The 19,637-nt window shown below is 40.5% G+C and overlaps 1 long non-coding RNA gene across 2 annotated transcripts; it reads left to right on the forward strand.

The window, feature by feature from the left end:
- The first annotated feature begins 7,497 nt into the window (after positions 1 to 7,497).
- Positions 7,498 to 17,960, forward strand: LOC110980989 (uncharacterized). 2 transcript variants are annotated; one of them, XR_015425309.1, is made up of 4 exons: positions 7,498 to 7,881; positions 13,537 to 13,919; positions 14,436 to 14,584; positions 16,986 to 17,960. It is a non-coding gene; the product is annotated as an uncharacterized LOC110980989 (long non-coding RNA). The 2 variants fall into 2 exon arrangements; XR_015425310.1 differs by having other exon boundaries at positions 7,498 to 7,632.
- Positions 17,961 to 19,637: the final 1,677 nt, after the last annotated feature.

Below are 19,637 nucleotides of genomic sequence, written 5' to 3' on the forward strand. Positions count from 1 at the left end.
TTATTTATTTATTCTTTTTTTTTTCCGTTGGCGAAGGGAACTTTTTTGGAAATTTTTGAGCGTCCTACCTAGATGAAATCTTCAGTGTGCCACTGTATTCTTATGCAAGTTTAGGGTTAGAGATGTACACCATAGGTATGTGTAAGCACATATGAAGTGGTTATGGTGTACCAATAAGCTTCCATGAACTAAAGGGGAGCATGGAAGGCAAGAAAGTAGGTCCTATCTTCTAAAGTCAACTGTAAAGGGAAATGGGACGTACTTGAGGTCACTCAAAGATAAAGAAACCACCAAGCCATATACAGCCCAATGCTGGAAATTAACGTTTCTGCTTTCCATTGACATTACACCGATACTAAAATTTCATGAGTATAAGAACAAAAAATATGCAGTGACACATGAAATGTTCAATGTAACATTCCATCTGCAAGTGAATGAAATAATTCTCACCAGGATTGCACAAATATGAAAAATGCATCGATTCCATTTTCACAACATCTCAATAAATCTTTGTCATATCTCAGTCGGTAACTCAAGAAAGGGCTCAGTTTAATTACATGTGCTTCACAGTACTTCAAAGTTCTGTGGTCCAGTTTTAATGGTTCCTTTCTTTCACAACATTTCTGCCTAACTCTCAGAATAAAAAAAATGGCTAATGCCGAGGTAAAGTGGAAATTGGTTGCACGATTACCAACTTCATTAACGTTTGTTATTAAAAAAATTTTCAAAACATGAAAGTGGAAATAACAAGCAGTATCATTCCCTGTTATTTTCCTATTCATTTTTGAAAAACGCATCTTTGTTTACAAATAAAAATAAGGCCAGTAACAGTATGACTGATTTCCACTTCTGCATGGAGTTACCCTATTCCGATGAGCCAGTTCGGTATTCAAACAGACCATGCCCAAACTGAAGTGAAGTGCGTCCGAGGTTATTCGGGGAACAGGAGCACGTGTGTGACAATCTGTCTTACCAGTTGCTGCTCTGCAAAAACTCATGCGTGCACTTTGTACCAGGATGACCTTACCTTTCTGGCTCACTGAAGCATAACCTATCTCAGCCTAGTTGGTCAGGAGTGACCTGTTCCTCTTCTTTTGCCTATGCTTGGAGATGCAGACGCCAGGATGATCAGAGGTCATGTACTCTTCAGGTGGCTTTCCGTTTCCAAAGGAAGCTGACCTGGCAGCAAGAGTAATAAAACAACAGTTCTCAACTGTGTTTTGCCGACAAAACGTCCTTTTTCGTCCTTAAACTTCCCTAGGCACCTCATATGCCTATCAGGCAGGATACTTTTTAAGGTCAGTCCTGCTGGATGCCGTAGCGTAGCTAGGATTTTACTAGTGAGATGGACAAAGGGGACACCAGCATCTTAAGGGGGCTACCAGCTTTCAGTGGTACGTTTTTTTTTGGGGGGGGGGCAAGCTAATGTTAGCCTTGTTCAATATCCAGGCATCCGTTTTTTAGGGGGAAGGGCACCTGGGGGACACCGGGAATTGTTTGGGTGGCATGTGCCCCCCCCCCTCGTGGCTATACGCCACTGGCTGGATGAACGGAGTTGGCAAGGCCGATTGACAGCAACTTGACTGTTTCCAACTCAAGGCTGAGAATGCTTTCCTGTATGAGCTGTGTAGAGGAACTTAGCCAGAACAGACACACTGGCGTGATTTCAGAATCACACCGACCCCGAAGGGTATAACGAATTTCAGGTTTGAGCCTAATAATCGATGTGTATCGATTTCAAAATTGGGACTTAGCGGATTGAGATAAGTGGCTAGCAGCAAGGTTCAACAGGACCCTTCAGTGCTCTGCAGCCCTAGTCTTATACTAGCAACACACGAAGCTATTCTACTGTCTACCGTACCGGAACACACCTTTTCCGACACCCAGATCAAAAGCCCCGTGCTTAGTGTTGAATTGCCTGCTTCAAAACGCCAGTCATTCAACTTATCCGGGAGGACTTGCCAACTCGACAAAGTCACCATTGCCTAGGTCGTTGACCAAGGCAAGTACGTTTCCTGAAACTATGAGAATATTGCAGCTACATCGAACTTGTGGGCCTAACACTTGAAAGTCGGACATGCGGAAAACAGAGTTTGGCGCGTTCATTGAGACGTTAAAATGATCTTCTCCCGAAATACTCAGCATTGAGATGATTAGTCACAAACGTAGTGAGCAAACAATCGACACAAAATCAAATAGATTTTATTATCTCAAACTTTACCTGGAGACATTATCTTAACGTTTCACATCTCGAAAAACCCAATTTTCTACCTAAGCTCTCAGGGCTTGAATGCTCCAAGTTTTCTGGCTTTTTGCTAAAGTTGAACTTCGCTAGCTATAAGCTGTGTAAATTATGGAACTCATTTGGGTAAGACACCGTTCAGTTTTCCAGTTGTTCTGTTTTCCTTTTAAAAATTGAAAATACCCCTTTGTGCACCGCTGAACACGCTTTGAAGAAACACAAATATTTGCTGAAAAGATAATAGTGTTTGCGTTTCTCTAAAAATGTGTCCCACTTGCCAGAGAGAAGTGAAAGATCATTTAAAACTTTGACAATAATTTCTTAACGATATGCCTGTTACTATCTAAAAATTAATGATATATGCGTTCACCGTCAGGCCTACTTGAAACTTTGAAACACCAGAATCATTTGATTAGCCACCATACAAATTCATGAAAAATACTGACTTGTTAACCTATTAACATTGAAACAAACGATATCAAACACAGAAGTCAAGTACTTTTTGGAGTGGTATGTCAACTCGATCGAAATCATTGTTACTGTCTTTTGATTTGTTTATTTTATTCCAAATATCTATTGACAAACGTTGGCCGTGAAGAAAACAAAACATATGTGATACACTTCATATCTAAATGATATATAGTTGGGTTACTTTAGAGTACTAGTTTTTCTTTTTTCTTGAAACACTGAAGCTTGTAGTCTTGGTTATGCGAAAATATCTGATTAAATATGTAAACGGGAAAACATCAACATTTATCTTCCTACTCACAAATAATTGAATGCCATACATCTAAATTCTCGCAAATAAACGCAAAAATTTGTCTACCAAGGAAAACGAATCGAGTGCCGAAGTGACACTTGTACTTGTGCGTTGCGTACACGATGCATCCATGTATTTCACTCTCAAGGACACAAACTCGACTCCATTAACATTAAACACGAGTGTGTTGCGTTCGGCTGTCAAAATCGCCCGGGGATCGATTCTGACAGATACAAATTTTGACGCACACAAAGAAAGGCCCCTTTAATTTCTTCAGCACGTTCTTCAGCGTTACACGTACCGCGCATGCATTTGGCAAATCACCACGCCTTATTGGTCAAAAAGGCATGTAACGCGCGCGTACCACCTGTCCACGAGCGTTGTGCCACCGCAGTAATTGCTTCTAGTTCTTGTTGTCGAATCTATGAGGGATATCAAACAATGGTAACTCCCGACAAGATGCTTATGAAAGGTGATAAAGCTTTTTTCCGTTGACTAACTCATATATAAGTACAAAATTTGATAGGATCACTGTGTTAGCGTGTAGGCCTACATGCACGTGTATATTTTATGTATGGTTGAGGCAAAACGTTTTCATACACCGCCTGAATGTTCGCGAGTAGACTGATTCCCGGTCAGAAGGGAAATTTGTTCAAGGAACCAGAGTAATTTGTGGGTAGCTCATACCCCATATGATGCAAAGGGGAACCCCTCTATTGTGTCTTATTTTGTGTTGATGGAATCTTTGGAATTCCTTTCAGGTTTCTGAGGGGGGTGCAGTTGGCGCAATAGCCATAGGGTATACAGCTTGTGAATCACATTGAGGGGAAGGGGCTCCCCCTTTCCCACGTATCGTGCCGGGTATCTCATACCCGGTGATAGATCCGTTACGACTGCTTAATGTTGATGTCGAACACAAACAGTGGACCATGGGTTGCAGCCAGCTGATCAACAACAATGGCGGCATGACGTGCGACGTGCTACTACAAGCCTTTGCTCTTTTATTAAATATGCCACTCATCATTTCGTGTCCGTTGCTAGCCTTAAAAACCCAACTGTAATTTAAATCCGAACATAATTATTGTGATATCAACGCCATCGAAATATACAACGTTCACCGCGGGATTCCAATTTTGTTTCTCTTGACCCCCCTTCTTCAAAACGGAGGGCCTAAATATGCGGTAAATTATATTCTCTATAAGAAGGAAAGTAACATGACTCAAGTGACAGATTTGACAAAGCAGGAAAATTTTTCTGATGTGAGTCGGACTCTCGAAGTCTTATTCACAGGATATTGTATCGAGTGGAAGCTCCCCCTCCATCGGTTGAAGAGAGCCGCGTCGGGATTGTTCAATTTGTTGGTAGCGATGCGACCGTGACGCGTGCTTTTCCTAGTCGTTCGTGAACCAGCGAAGTCCAGTTCCCATCAAAGGAGCCTCTGTTGCTAAGAAAATAGCGCCCTCTTATGGTCCAGCTCGAGGCTCATACTGCCCGGAACACTTTTGACACATCCAGTGAGCCTGATGATCGATGTGTGATACTGAATTTTCATCTTAGTTTTGGTTCCCTTTTCATGCATAATACACTTCAAAGAGAAGAAACTAACTATTGCGAACATTAAGTGCGAAAATGTTGCTTATTTTATTTTAATTTCACACATTTGGAATATTACAAGGTGCTTTTTAAAGCACTCTTCTAATAGTGACTGTAACTGTTATCACCATGTTACAATAGCACATGTTGTATTGCTACCTAAGTTCAATGCACGGATTGACCCTTCAACAGTAGAACCGCTTTCCAAGTAATGAGCCTCACTTAAGGAATGACTAGTTGAACCACAAGGCCCTTGGGGAGGAAAGCAGGGCTGGACCGGATGGGTCATGAGGCAGCCCACTGGCCTTATAAGGAAAAGTCAGTGTTCATTAATCTGACTAACCCTACCCTCAAATCCAAATGAACCAAACATATTCATGCACGCTGTATTAATATTCAAAGAATAGTAGCTAATACCTAATAAGGCAAGGAAACTTGTATGATGGATGAAAAATGGAATGTCCAGCAAATGTATAAAATCCCTATGAGTTCTGGCAATTGGGCAGGGAGCCGCACATCGAGCCAGCCGAATAAACCACATCAACTATTCATATAACCTGTCGGGTTATAATGTTCACTAAAACCAGTACAGAAACGTATGTTTACAAATTCACAGCAATTCAAAGAAGACCCTTTGAAAACAACATCGAAATCCTGCATTTGCGACTTGGAAGAATATTATAACTCAGTTATAACTGAACAAATTTCCGTTCACGCTGGTGGGGGTTTTAAGATTAAAGGAACCGGGAAATAGGAATATTTTTATAAATTTGACTAAAACCCTTGGAATTACATCTTGGGGTTTCAATTAAATTGATTTTAAATTTTTGTTTTGCAATTTTAATCCATATTTTGATGCTTTTTGGTTTTTATGCTAAAGTATATTTGCATATTTATGAGCAGAACTATGATGTCATCCAAGGTACCGAATCTCAATGTTGCTCTGATTTGTGCACAGAAAATTTCTAGATTTATTTAACCACTGCTTTGGCAGATCTTATTTTCTTTGGCAATATATTGCTGTTTAATTATATGGCAATAATCCAGCAAAATTCCTTTTGACAGATATGTTCCCAGACAGCAAATTAAGGGTTCACAATTTGAACGTGAAAACATGCAACCTGAACCATGTCTTCCTGGATTTACATCAAAGCAAAATCGCCCTCACTTGGCCAGAAATACTTGACCAATTATTTATGTTGGAAAAAGTGCACCGTTCAATTCACGTAACTCAAAAAAGATGTCAAACAGTCTTCATACATGAAAGAGGAGTAGAGAGATACACAAAAAGTTGTTCTAAGAAAAACTCATTTCCTGGTTCCTTTAACACCGCAGGTGAAGCTTTTTCTTCGACAGACCGTCAACTGCGTCCTCTTCTTCCTCCGCACTTTACATGTTACAATTAACTTTGAGAAATTGAATACTTTCGTCCTGTATTAATCAATATGGAATTATGGCGTGGCATATATTATGGCGTTATGCACAGTAGCCTATTCGTTGCATGATAACGACTTAAATAATACGTAAAACAAACCGAGAAATTCCTAGTAACTATCACAGTGTTCCGCAATAATGTAATTCTTAAGCAATGAATTAAGGTTCCATATGAACAGATTAATAATCCATACTATTTGATACCCCCCTGACATGGCACTGGTACAAAACGAAGAATACCAAATTTCACACTCACCATGCAGATCTAAGAAAAACGTTTACGGGAAAGACTCTTAAATACAGCACCTGCTGCGTAGCAGGTCCTTTCAGCGAGCCTATTTTGGATACACATGATAGAGGCGGGCGGCTACATTCAGAAATGAGCGCTTAGTTTTACTGCTGTTTTGGGGTATCTTTCTTGAAAGGTGAATAAAAAAAAAATTCGTGGCTAACCCCCATGAAATTTAAATGAAAAGTGATCTTTTGGCCATTATCTTGAATTTCCAGTAAAAAAAGGAGGCCAACCTCTCTTGACGAGAGTCAACAGGCGGCGCTATTTCGGTCTGATTTTGCAGCGTTTTCTATGGGTGCGTTCGATTAGCTTACACGTGTAAGTCAAACTTACGCGAGAGCGTTCAATTAGCCATCACGTGACGTTCGTGCCTGCCCTGGTGTCAGCCACTACTACCCCAGCTGGCGAGCCGGTCTCTGGAGGCTGCCCGAGTGTAATGACGTCACGGATGGACTGTTCGAGCATGAACGTACATGATGGAACGAGGCGGGGACTTGACCTTTTTCCCAGAATGCCTTGGAAAACACACTGCAGCGTTCGATAAGCCTCATTTTGAGGCTTCCCTTGAGTGTAACACTGGTGTTTTCAGGGAAGCTAATCGAACGCACCCTTTGGTGTGCGCGTATGGGTGCACCCTCGTATTTAGGCCAGAAATATGTCCGCCGAACTCATTAATAAAAGTTATAGACTCGTAATATTCTATATTAGAAGGTCCTGAGAGCCATGGGACTGAACTGGACCTCTGGGCTGGACTTAGGGCTTCCAATTCTGAGCAGTTTGGATGCAATCGGGTTTGAAAGTGGCACTATTTGAGCCATTTTGCCGAGGGAGGGTTTTTCAAAATGGCTACTTTTCTGGACAGGGACACTTTCTGCAATTTAGGGATGGTCTGCTTGTGGTGAAAATTTCTCAAAAAATCACTGGTCAACCCCCCGAAAATTAAAAGGAAAATGAAAGACGACATGTGGAACATCATTATTCTGTGCAGCCTGAACACCTGTGAGAGTTGTGAGTATTTTTTAAATATTTGTGATTTATCACTGCTGTCTATGGGAATTTATTTGTAGTGGTGCACCCTCTGGTGCGCGCGTATGTGCCATGAACGAACGAACCACGTGCCAATACGTAATTACGTATTGGTCAACAGGGGGCGCGTGTTTAGCCTGTGATCACTAAAATGGCGGCAGGTTCAAGCAATCTTCTCTGAAAAATGAATGACAAGAAAATTGCCGAATGACTTGACGGAGTGGACGCAAAGAATACGAAGAAACAAATTCAATATGCTGTACGTCGACTAGAATCTTATTTGAGGTGCGCTGGTACGAGTTTCGATGAGGGAGAACAGCAATCCGCAGCAGAACTTGACCAGTTCCGGTCGCGTTTTTACTGTCATGACTGTGGTCTAGGCCTACGTAGAGACGACGGCACATAGGCCTACATGTACACTAGTTCATACATTTGGTCATACGGCGGTTCATCCATTTTGAACTTTCAGCCATTGCTATTTTGTCTTTTGGCGTTCTTGAACTTTGAAGTTTAGGAAAAAGCAGATGACAGAAGGTGGGCCTAGGCTAAGTTAAAGAAGGCTACCCTATTCAAATGGTATCCTCTAATATAATCAAACGACAAAGATCTACTTAAGTTAGTTGATGTTGTATACAAATAATGAATGTTTTTCATTGGTGCAATGTAAGAAAATGTTTGTGAGTTGAAAGATGACGTGTTGAAAGATGACATTCAACAAGCCTGCGGCTCGATCGTTGAATGTAACATTTCGTCTTTCAGCTCATGAAAATATTTGTATACTAAATAAAATAAAAGTAGATTTTTGGTATAATACTCTGGACATCAGAAGTCTGTGTACAGTACCGACTGTCAGACACACTTTGCTATGGGAGGACGCCATGCTCGTTGATGTTTGATACCCACTATAGCCTAGGTCACGTGACTTAGTGGACACAATTGGTCTATTTAGCTTTTGATCAAAGATTAGTCGTTGGTCAAGGAGTGGCAATTGGTCAACTAGCTTGTGGTCAGCCAGTATCCTTTGGCCATTGAGTTATGTTACGCCCCAACTACAGCATCAGTCCCAACTACAGTTGGGACCATCCCAACTATATTTGGGTCCATCCCAACTAGCGTGCTATAGTTGGGCCGGCCCAACTACAGCACAAAGGTCCAGTGAGCATGTGCCTAGCATGTGCCAGAGTCATATTGTTTATAATATTGTTTATAAATTTTCTACGGAAATGGGTCAACAATAGTTGGACCAGCCCAACTGCAGCGCTACAGTTGGGACTGTCCCAGCTATAGTTTGGACCTAACAATAACCCGTGGTCAGTGAGTGAGTAGCCTATGGTCAAAGAGTAACTCTTGTTCGAAGAGTAGTTGTCAGTCTAAGGGTCATCGTTGATCAAATAGGTTAGTAGCTTGTGGTCAAAGAGCTATTAGAATGGTGGAAGAGTAACTTGTGGTCAAAGAATAGCTGTTGGTCACAGAGTAACTGTGCCATATAATAGCGGCTGCTGGTTGGAGATTGTAACTGAATGGAACCACACAAATGATGCCGTTCTTTGTTTACGTCTCATTTAACGGAGGCTTTGTGCCAAAGTTGGGGTTAATCTACTTAATCTCATTTGCTGCAATCTGACATTTTCTTGTCTGAATTCCAACGTACATGTAACTAAAGCTCCAAGAATCTACAAATTTTTCAATAGTCCAAGATAAAAATAAGTCCAAGATTCAAATCGTGCGGGTATTTAGAAATTTGGCTATTTATTGAGAGAAATATTGAATCTTTTCTTTCCACTAACCTTAACTTTGGAAATTTGTACATATTTATGAAATTTGGCCATTTATTTGGAGAGGTATTGAGTCTTTTCGGAGCTCTAACCTTAACTTTGCAAATTCGCACATATTTCACCCTATCTTATTTGCTGCATTCCGATGTTTTCCCGTATGAATTCCAACATAATTAAAGCCCCACATATCTACATTTTTCAAGAAATCAATTCCTAAATAGTCCAAGATTCAAATTGTGCAGGGTATTTAGAAATGTGGCCATTTTAGTTGGAGAGATGTATTTATTTAGTCTTTTGTTTTCTTTGGAAATTCATACATGTATTTGGTTTCGAGTCAACTTAGACCCAAACCAACTCGGACCCATGCCAACTCGGACCCATGCCAACTCGGACCCACAACCATCTCAGACCCATCCCAACTCGGACCCAATACTAACCCAGACCCATGACCAACTCGGACCCACAACCAACTCGGACCCAATACTAACTCGGACCTACGACCAATTCGGACCCACCCTGAGTCAACTCGGACCCAACCCCAGGAGCGTGATTAACTTGTTGAAAATTTTGATTTTGTCCACTTTTACATTTTAGCATTTGGTAAATGACACTTTTGCACTGCATGCTGTCGAGATGTAACGTCCTCTCTACACGTAATGCTTCCCAGAATTTCTCAGTTTTTGAGTTTGAACAGGCATGAGGGTTGAAAACCGTACAGGACTAGATTTGATATCAGTGATGTCTTGGAACACGTGAGAAGTAACAGGCGAGCGTCGTATTTTTATTGAGGCACATTTCCTTTGATGTCTTATTTACCGCTTGTAATCTTGAATCTTAATCGGTCATTAGCTTCCGAGGTACCAACGTGATTGACCACAAAGACTGATTTTGTCACCTTCCATTCTTGAAACCCTATGATCGGGGAGTGGGAGCTTGGGACAACCAATGGGAGCAGCTTTTGGAGGGTGATTGACAGTACCAAATCATTGACACCCTCTCTTCGAAGTTTTTTTGGCACTCCACATCACCAGAAGAAATCGAATGAACTTTCACCAAACAGCCCTCAAAGTTTTTGTTGCAATAATAAGCAACAGATAGACCCTTCTGCTGTACATAAGAGATGCTGCATGCGTACAACACATACTGCAGATATACATCAATATCACGAACATTGACCATTTATAATGTCTCATGGTGTTATCCCCCACCTCACTTTTCAAATTGTTTTGGCCTGGCAAGTTTTACACCTCCACCTTGCCCCATCCCCCCTGAATACCGGCAAAATTAAGGCAGATGGAGGAATTCATCCATACAGGCCTAAACTGACTGTCCAAATAACGCAAATAGGTTGGTAATTTAGAACAACACAAATCAAATCATTTTAAAATAAAAATGGGGAATATTCCCTATTGTCTTAAACTTGGAGACTGTTTTGAAGCGTCGTATGTCTGCTCGCGAGCTCATTATTATTTTGTGATCCCACTTTTTTTTTTACAATAAGACTTGCCATAATCACGAGGGATGATAGAATTATTCATATAAATAGAGTATTTCTTTCACAAAAAGCCCCACATTGTGGGCCTATTTTGGATAGAGACAGGCAACTACATTCAGAGCTGAGCGCATAGTTTTACTACTATTAGGAGGTATCTTCCAGAAAAGGTGAATAAAAGAAATTCATAAAATTGAAATGAAAAGTGATTGATCTGGCCATTTCTTGAATTTCCAGCGAAAAAAATTATCTTGAATTTCCAGTGAAGAAATGAAGGCCAACCTCTTCGCAAGGTTCATGAGTCGGCGCTATTTCGGTCAACGGGCGCGTATTTGGTGTCGTGCAACCACAAGACTCCGTGGGTCCGAGTTGGTTGTGGGTCCGAGTTGGTTGTGGGTCCAAGATGGTAGTGGGTCCTAGTTAGTATTGGGTCCGAGTTGGCGTGGGTCCGAGTTGGTTGTAGGTCCAAGATGGTAGTGGGTCCAAGTTAGTATTGGGTCCGAGTTGGTCCTGGGTCCGAGTTGGTCCTGGGTCCGAGTTGGCATGGGTCCGAGTTGCTTTTGGTCCGAGTTGACCTGATCCCATGTATTTCACCCTATAACATTTTGACATGGTTTGGCGACTAATGCATGTAGAGTCCAAGTACTGTAACAGGACAGTGTACCAGTCTGATTATGTAGAAGTGCATTATAGGAAGGCAAGTCTCACGGCTTGTCGAGATGGCTCCTGTAAGTTGACCATAGGCTACACTGATTGTTGTTGATAGTAATTAATGGACCTCTGCTGATATCTCATGCCCTACATCGCCATCCAATCCTGTAGCGACGGTACGCATTGTTACAGTACCTTCCATATACTTTTGGTCCCGTAATTCATTTCAAAAGGTTAGACCGCCCTGCTAAAGTTTTGCCGCCCCGCCAAAATTCTCACTGCCCTGCAATTTTTTTCTGTTGGATTTTCCCTATTCTCCATCTGCATCATCTTCAGAGTTTATCTAAATGCAAAGAAGTTTACCACATTTTATGGAACGAACATTATTAGTTTGCCATCATTATTCAGCACAACAGAAAAACATTTCGCACCATTTGTGATCAAAGCCAGACACAGTATGCATGTAGTACGAAAGGACAAAATTGGACTGGTTCCAGTCTCCTAGTCATAACATTTTCATTTTGGAGCGTCAAGAACCAATACCTGGAATTCATTGTTTTTTCCTTGGAAAATACAGCCAATTTCTTACATGTAGTTCCAGATTTTTCCTAGATCCGGATCGTTTGAAATAAAACTTTTTTCTTCTGCTTCTAAAAGTACTTCTTATGTGTTCTACAAGTTCAGGTGAAATGTAAGCTTCTTATACCAAAATTTTTGTTTTAGAAAAATCTAGAAAAGAAATTTTTGGCCAGCTAGATTTCCGTCTCGAACTTCAACATTTTTTAATGGTTCGTCAAAAATCACGAGAGCCCAAAAATTGACCTAAAAGCACCGGTTGATAAGTCATTCTGTACGTGTGATTCCAAATACTTGTGTCTTACTTAACAATCCTATAAGCGTTTGCATCTAGTGTATGTTTAATCAAACTGACTTTTGGAGTTTTTTGTAAATTGGCCAAAAACTAAATGCATATTTTTCCTGCATGTGTAGTTGTGGATTACACTGGTAGTACATTCATGTGCGTTGCCAACTTAACTACACGGGCATAACAGAATGTACATGTACTGTATGTAAGTAATTGGTCAACTGTGCAGCGTGGGGGATAGTCGCTGATTGCTCGCAGTACTGCTGAAAAACTTACTCAAGTTTCACTTGTTAATTCACTGAAATTGTTATTTATGAACTATTTTTCTCAAAATTAAGAAATTCTCAATTAGAAAATTGGCTCTGGCTGACTTTTTATACGAGGAAAAACTTGTTGCTATTCGGAACCGGTTAAACTGACTCAGAACTAGAAAAAGTGTTGTCACTTTTGTCGATCCCATAAGTCCAGATTAAAAGCTTAGATTTTGAAAGTAATTTTGTAATTTTACCACTACACAAAGTGGATTGCACCGGATTTATAGAATTTTGTCGCTGAAATCTGACCATGGAGTTATTTTTGAGATCCAGAATTAGGGAAGGGACTGTACATCATCCACTCGCACAGTGCCCATGTACGTACACTGTACATGTAATCCCGAACCATCCACTCAATGGCGAGTTCCAATCAGTCAAAAAAGAAAATGCCCCCCCCAAAATCAACTTTTGATGACCTCCCGATAACAATCTTGCCTTCATTTCAACACGAGCAAATTTGATTCAAGGAATCTACAGAAAATGCCCTGGAAATACCCCAGATTGCAGAGCATCTTAGAATCCAAAATCTGCTATAAGGGGTTTTGTTACAGTCATTGTAAGTTGAAGACCACATGCATGCTAGCCCATGAGAATTGAGCACAGCAGTGGAAGAGTATATGTTTTTGGTTGAACTGTCTCAGAAAACAAAGGGTGCTCGGCTAGAACAATAAGTGGGATTTTTCACAAAAATGGTGTCACAATGACCACAAAGAATTACTGTTGTGATATCAGAATACATGTAAATGTTAAGTGTCCCCACCCCAGCTCTTTTAAGATGAAGTTGATCAATGAGATGTTCTTCAAGAAATCCCCACTTGCATACTCGCATATTTCACTCTTTGTATAGAACAGAAGTTACTGGGTACCATCTTTTGTTTGTACAACCAAATCAACTGGCTTAGGCTGACAGTAGTTCATAAGTCTATGGGAAATGACTGCAGCCGCTTGCTTGTGGCTCTATACAGTAGTTATTGCCCTTACTTCTAGCTGCAGCCATACCTTTTGCACATTAGCTTTTTCAAGAGGTAGTTCCCGAGAACATTTGTCTACCAATGCAGACAGATAATAGTGACCTCTTTTTATCTTTACCAGGTACCAGATCTGGCATCACCTGATAGAGTAAGATGTAAACAGTGTGGTTGGTCCCCTGCCTGTGGGCTCATCTTCTGGCATCACTGGCCTGATAGAGTAAGGCGATAGCAGGATGGTTGGTCCCCTGCCTGTGAAATCATCTTCTGGCATCACTGCCCTGATAGAGTAAGGTGATAGCAGGATGGTTGGTCCCCTGCCTGTGAAATCATCTTCTGGCATCACTCTGGCATCACTGCCCTGATGGAGTAAGGTGATAGCAGCGTGGTTGGTCCCCTGCCTGTGGGCTCATCTTCTCACATCACTGCCCTGATGGAGTAAGGTGATAGCAGCGTGGTTGGTCCCCTGCCTGTAAGCTCATCTTTTAGCATCACTGCCCTGAAACAGTAAGCATTACATAAAACGTGATTTGCTGAACCGATTTGTTCTTGTACATTTATTCTTGTACATGGGTAATCCTGCAAAATTTGGCCCATAAAGTCCTGAAATAAGTAATGGAAATCAGGAACATGCCAACCTTGGGCTAATTTTGATGGCTTTATGGAATAATGATAAATACACAGGCTATCCTTGTCAGTCCGTAGGAGTGGCTATGGTTGTCGTTCATACTACCAAACAACTTTTCTCCGCAAAGTGGCATGAAATGTCATGGAAATTGTCGTATACTAGTCCTGGAAAGTCCTGAAAGGTTACCGACTTTGAGTAAGATTACTGTATTTGGTTTTTCAATTTCTATGGGAACCCTTCTTGTGCCAGTCAGACCCCACCTGACCTGTTACTCCCTGCACTGCCAAACACTGTGTGGTTTTATGGATTTAACAGCGACCAAAATAATACTCTGTGATTGAAAAACCTTAAAGGTAACCTTTTTTTGTTATTTTTTGTCATTTTTTCCTTCTTAGATTTGGGAAGAACTTGTCTCCAGTTGAAGGTGGTGCAATGGCTGGCTACTTTGAGACGGGCTAATGTATCCTGCATCATGGTGCAAGTTGAAGGACTTGTGATGAGATCTCCATAGCTGCAGACATAAGTTATGTCATAAGTAGCACAGGTAAGAGTCATGTGTTGCATATGATGGCTTTCAGCAAGGGTGTATCTGGGAAGGGGGCCATGCCCCCCCCCAAGGCAGCCAAAAGGAAATAAAGTTTCCTCGTGAACTGTGTATAAATAGCCCAATATGTTGCCAAACCCCTCAACAAAATTTCAAAAGCAAAACAAATCCACTCCGAAATTGTTGGTCCTGGATCCACCCTTGGCTTTTGGTTAATAGCAAAAAACAATGAGTTCTTTAGGTTAGCTTACACGGGGTAACCCTGACCTTGGGATGGCTGTGAGTGCTATGTCAAGCAAGACGGTGGGGCGAGATTCGCTTGTCACCCAGCGCCCAAACATTGTGCATGACCTGTGACCACGAGGTCACTTCCACGATCACTTCCTGTTATTGAAGCGTTATTTAAATTGTTTGGTTCGGGCTAAAGTGTCGGCTACATGTGTACGACGACAAGGCCTTGGTACAGTCACAGTGGTATTAAAGTATCACTGATCACGCGTCTTTTAGCAATATTTTTCAAATCGTTGGTTATCTTGACCAGTTTTGGACGAATGAATAAGTGTAGTGAAAATATTTTCAGCAATGAAGAAGAAAAAGAAAAAAAATATTGAATTGGTAACTGTCGCTTGTATTTCAACGCATGACATTGAGCGAGCTCGTACACCTGGCAGAAATCTACCCAAAATGCTCTGCATGTTAGTAGTAGTGACCCACTGTGACAACCTTCCTTCACTAGAATCTGTGCAAGGCCATGAGCCCTTCCTAGCACCCTGTTCAGGCGCTGGGTGATGGGCAAAGGGACATGATAAAGATTAAACCCTTGTAACCGGGGCAAGCTAGTTGAATGCACCAACCGTACTGGAATTGTTCTCAGTTCCTGGCCTAAGTTTCCTTTTCCTTGCTGTTTCATTGCAAATTACCAAAGATCAATGGTCAACATTTTCTGAGACATGTTCAAGGAGTGAATTTGGGTTTCTGAGTTTTGATGGAAGAACTCATGAAAGAAGCATCTTCCCCGTTGGTATAATAAATTGCCCAAAGATTGAGATTACAGCGCCCTCAGTTGTCCAGAAAGGCATGATGTCACTTTTAATTCACTTTACCCCAAAGGGATGTTGAAGTTTTCAAGTTTACGATGTGCAGTGTTAGTTTAATCCGTCAGAAGTCCTATCATGAGTTACAGAGACTTTTCTTTATACATGTAGTTCATTTTCTGATTAGAAATGGTTGAAAAAAAATGATAGATTTAGAGGAACTTAGGTTGAGTTTGGGTGGCCTGCTCTTAATGGGCAGCCTCTTCTTGCTCTTGCACTCGAATGGCTGGACCATAACCGGAGAATACTGTTCTCAGAACAGGATCATACACTACCTTCTCGCAGGGTTGGCCAATTTAAATCACCAATTTAATCATGATTTAAATCAAACGATCTTAGAAAAATCTGGGATTTAATCAACGTTTAAGCTTAAAAAAAACAGGCAAAAATGTTTCAACTCTTCAATTCTTTTCAACTTTTCATTTTAAACAATAAATCCCTCCCTCTGTGAGCCTTTCAGTTCCCAGTTTTGATAAAATGTAGGTGCTATACTGCATGCATTGCACTGGGTTTAGACAAGTTTCAAGGTGGTTTCTGAATTTACATGTAGTCATGTACTTGATTTAAATTTCTTTATTCAAATCCAAATTTGGTTAATTTTGTAGCAAGAGAGAAAAATAAAGACAATTAATATACATGCAGCTAATTTGCTTGCTTTGGAAAAGGTAATTTAGCCAATTTGTCTCCAATTTTCATTAAAAAAAATCTGATTTAAATCCCAAAATCTGATTTGAATCACAGATATCCAATTTTAATTTTTTTTATAATAAAAATATAAAAATCCCCAACCTTGCAGGTTCCTAGCCAGGTTTTACAGGAACAGACGGAAAAACTCGTGAGATTTTGGTTTTGAACAACCGCACAAAATAGCGAGATGGCTTACAAAGCCGGAGACAATGGGAAGTTTTGCAAAATTAACATTACTAATTTTCCATAACACAGAACTGAATGTTTCTTTTTAAATAGAAAAGAATTCCGGATAGTTATCCAAACATTAACCATCGGAGAACGTACATGGAGGCCTCCATGTTGCATGTTGATCACCACTAACTACATGTACCAGCAATAATCGGTTTTATGTTCCCAGCGTTTGAGCGGCTGACCCAGGAAGAACATATCAAGCTGTCTGTAAACATATGAGTGCAAGCCACCTGAACTCAGCCTTAATGTCAAATCCAATTACAACGCAGACTAGTTTGTATGAATAAGGTGTAAAGTTAAGGACTGTACAAAGATCCTTGAATGTTTGTCAGAATTCTCTGAGTATTTTGCTGTAACTCATTTTTCTGTGTCTAATTTCATCCCAGACATTGTTGGCATGGAAGCTGTGCGTAAGAACCAGATCTACAATGCCAATGAGAAGAGCGCCCTCGCCTCCTTTAACAAGGAGAGAAGCAAGATGGCAGGCAAGATCCTGTAGGACTTCCTAGAGATGATTCACGAGCATGTCAAGAGGAGGAGGTAACTCAGATAGATGCCAGTCCTCGCCTTCATCACTGAGGAGGAACAGCTTCCAAGACTGAAGGAGGGATCCTTATCAGAATCGTAGGCATTGATTCACAAAGGCAAGGAAAGGACTCAATCTTCTCAGAGATGCAGTTCTTTGCTTCTCCACCTTAGTGATGAAGCAAGTCTGTCTACATTTGCACACTACTCAAAAGGATCAAAGGAACAGAATTTTTAAAAAGATTTGCATTGCAACATGTGAGTGTCATTTAATGTGGTTATGTTCTGGCAACAAAACAAAGACTGTATTGGTTCCCGTCCAATGCAAACTTTCTCTACAGAGTACTGAAGTCCCATGACACTGAGAAACACTTTGGTCAGCACCTTGTCGAGGTCTTCTACACAGCCCTAAAAATGATGAAAGCGGAGTTTTGGAAGAATATGAGTTGTTAAAATGATGTCCTGTTAATGTGAGGGCGCTATTTATGAGTTAGAATTATATCCTGATAATGTGAGGGCGCTATTTTTTTGTCTGAAATTATTACGGCTGAGAAATGGAGCACTTCCAAGATGTGATGTGCATCGCAACATGAAAATATGAACTGTTGAGACCTTTGCTCAGAAAACAAATGCATACATCTGTACCACATACAAATGCATGTCACATTTTTTAATTATTAACAAAAATGAAGACTGATACATGACCAGCGAAGTTCATTTCTAACCATAGGACCCTCCGTTGCTCAGAAAATTGCGCCCTCTCTTGGTCTTGCTCAGGGCTCAGTGGACTCTGAAACACATACAGTAAAACTAGACACCTGGCTGAAACTTTCAAGACAAATGTCTGATCCTTTAATTTTTTTTGAGTAGTGTATGCAGTACAATGCTGCTATAATGAACAGGGCAGGGTCCATACACAATGCTTGGTGTAGCATACCTCGCATCTGTTTCGATTTCAGTGGATGATATTTAGAAGGCCCAAAAATTGAACCGTTCCAGTTTGTGCGAAAAAGGGAGAAAAACATTCTTAGCAAGAGGGCGCTATTCACCAAAAAGGAGGTGCCATTTTCAGAAAAAAGAGGGCGCTGTTTACAGAGTCATAAACTGGTAGCTCTGATTTTTCAATGTTGAAATCGTAGCTTTCGAGTCATTCTCATCAGTCTTAAATTTGTTTCTTGAATTTTAAAGCAAATTTCAGAAGAAATGCATGGAAAATTTCGGAGACAAGGGGCCTGTATGCCCAATTGTTCAGCATAGAGACATTGTACTTAGGAGGTACTTGTGTACGTTCACTACAGCCAGACACAGTCAGTCAGTTTGCTTTGAAACAAAAAAACTACTGTTCACAAATTACCTTGTATCTTTAATGTATCGTAATGCATCTACTTTCATATTTATGCACATTTAAAACATTCAGGTGTACGTAGGTTTTCACAATGCTCTACTCCAAAAATTCTAATGTACGAAAACTTGATTACCATTTGGAAAGCCGGTAGACACTTGATAGACTGGACTCGTATGAAAATTTTTAACTCTTTTAAAAAAATTTTGAACAGTAAATTATGTAATTCACATCTCCCTTTCCCATTCAGGCAGCCAAAATACCAACACTATTCAGTCAATCTAGAGGCCGTTCTAAACCTCACTTCAACAAGTTTTTCCTTGGACAACATTCCATGTGCATTATGTATTTTCCAAGTTGCACATTGCCAGAGCATTGGAAAAAGTCTTTAACTTAAAATTACATGTATCACAAAGCGGCAAGTGACAAAATTGCTGGCTCAGTACTAATAGGCCATTACTGAAAAAAAATAATTTTTGAAAATAGGGCATTACTCTCAATATGAAAAAATTTTTTTTGGGAACAAACATTTTTGAAACTTCTAGTCATAAACCTTTTTTTTTTGCAGCCGACATATAAATTTCAACCAATGTATATTCTCATGTTGATGTTTACAACGTTTTTCAATAAGGACTGTTTAGCACTGATACAAAATTTGTTCACGTTTGAAAATATTGCCATTGTGTGTATGTGAAACAATCACCATTTATTGCTATAACCAGTTAATTTCTGTTTGCAAGTGAAATAAATGTTCATTTATCTAAACTAACAGAACAACGTTTGTGTGTATAATCTGTTTGTGAAATTTAATACTTAGCCATTCCCCAATCTCAACCACACTACACTGCCAGAATTACATCTGTTTCCCACCTTTATATTTTACATTGCAGCATCATCCTAAGCCCTGCCAGTCTTAAACATCTTCCAAGCTCCTTATTTAAAGTTCCCTCTTAGAGCCTTTTAGTCTCAATCCCACAATGGCCACAATAAACCCACTGGCAATATGGAAATTAAGAAGCTATGTCCTTCAACCCCATGGGATCCTTACAGCTCTAATCCTGATAGTCTCAAGCCCTCAGCCATCCACTCTACCCTTCCTATCAGCTCTCAGACTTCCAGGCCCTGGGACTTCCACCCTTGCCCATCTCCTGTACAGTGTTTGGCAGAAAAA

The sequence above is a fragment of the Acanthaster planci genome, linkage group LG05, assembly GCF_054643075.1.
Source record: "Acanthaster planci isolate LZ-2023a linkage group LG05, COTS_SCS, whole genome shotgun sequence".
Taxonomy (NCBI): domain Eukaryota; kingdom Metazoa; phylum Echinodermata; class Asteroidea; order Valvatida; family Acanthasteridae; genus Acanthaster; species Acanthaster planci.